Source organism: Mizuhopecten yessoensis, unplaced genomic scaffold (genome assembly GCF_002113885.1).
Source record: "Mizuhopecten yessoensis strain PY_sf001 unplaced genomic scaffold, ASM211388v2 scaffold715907, whole genome shotgun sequence".
In the NCBI taxonomy this organism is placed as follows: Eukaryota; Metazoa; Mollusca; class Bivalvia; order Pectinida; family Pectinidae; genus Mizuhopecten; species Mizuhopecten yessoensis.
Genome location: NW_018479851.1, coordinates 60,128 through 61,866, shown reverse-complemented (window position 1 = coordinate 61,866; position 1,739 = coordinate 60,128).

Here is a 1,739-nt window from a genome sequence, read left to right as displayed (position 1 = left end):
TATGCCGATCCTACAAAATATAGTTTTAGAATATAAAAAACAAGAAAACACATGTATAAAGAACATACATGTACCCGTCTTTGACCGTTTGACAGCCTAAATCCCCCTCCTTTCTTCTCTCTTTTCTTCCTTTCTCTCCCTCGCTTCCACTGTCCATCATTGAAATGTGTCAAGAGGTGTACTGGTATGTGTACTGGAGGTATACTAATATGTGTAATGGGGGTGTACTGGTATGTGTACTGGTATGTGTACTGCAGGTGTACTGGTATGTGTACTGGAGGTGTACTGGTATGTGTATTGGTATGTGTACTGGTATGTGTACTGGAGGTGTACTAGTATGTGTACTGGAGGTGTACTAGTATGTGTATTGGTATGTGTACTGGTATGTGTTCTGGATGTGTACTGGTATGTGTACTGGAGGTGTGCTGGTATGTGTACTGGTATGTGTACTGCAGGTGTACTGGTATGTGTACTGGAGGCGTACTAGTATGTGTACTGGAGGTGTACTAGTATGTGTACTGGAGGTGTACTAGTATGTGTACTGGAGGTGTACTAGTATGTGTATTGGAGGTATTCTGATATGTGTGATGGAGGTGTGCTTGGTGTACTGGAGGTGTACTGGTATGAGTACTGGAGGTGTACTGGTATGTGTACTGGAGGTGTACTGATATGTGTACTGGTATGTGTACTGGAGGTGTACTGATATGTGTACTGGTATGTGTACTGGAGGTGCACTGGTATGTGTACTGGAGGTGTTCTAGTATGTGTACTAGAGGTGTACTGGTATGTGTATTGGAGGTATACTGATATGTGTGATGGAGGTGTGCTTGGTGTACTGGTATGTGTACTGGTATGTGTACTAAAATGTGTTCTGGAGGTGTACTGGTATGGGTATTGGGGGTGCACTGGTTTGAGTACTGGAGGTGTACTGGTATGTGTACTGGGGGTGCACTGGTTTGTGTACTGGAGGTGTACTGGAGGTGTACTGGTATGGGTATTGGAGGTATACTGATATGTGTGATAAAGGTGTGCTTGGTGTACTGAAGGTGTACTGGTATGTGTACTGGTATTGGAGGTGTACTGGTATGTGTTATGGAGGTGTACTGGTATGTGTACTGGTATATGTATTGGATGTGTATTGGTATGCGTACTGGTATGTGCACTGGAGGTGTACTGGTATGTGTACTGGTACATGTACATGTATGTGTATTTCTATGCGTCTGCCGCTGGAGGTGTACTGGCATGTGCATTTCTGTGTCTGCCGGTCAGATAAAATTAACTTTTTCTTCGTTTGGAAAATTATCTATACAGAATTTGAAAAATAACTAAAATTGTATTTCATGTTCATTGTAATAAGCAAAATTGCTTAAAATTTACATTTCCTCTGATTGTAAAAGTAAAAAAAAATATGAAAAAAACCCAGTTGCATTGATAAGATCAATACACATTGCCTCCGTGTTAACGAATCAGTCAAACTCAGGAAAGTAAAATTGTACCGTAAAGTCAACAGACTTTGTTTCCCAGTTGACCCTTATTTACTCTCCGCTTATAGGCGAGAACGTACAACTAAAATAATTATAATATAATAAAACTCTCTCACTTGACATTGACAGGGATGTCTTTTGTTACTAAATTCCACAATTATATGTATTATACAAAATTAGCTATTTACCGTTTGATTGCATATCTGTATTACACTATCACATGACAGTCATATGACGCAAATCTAAAGATAAGAA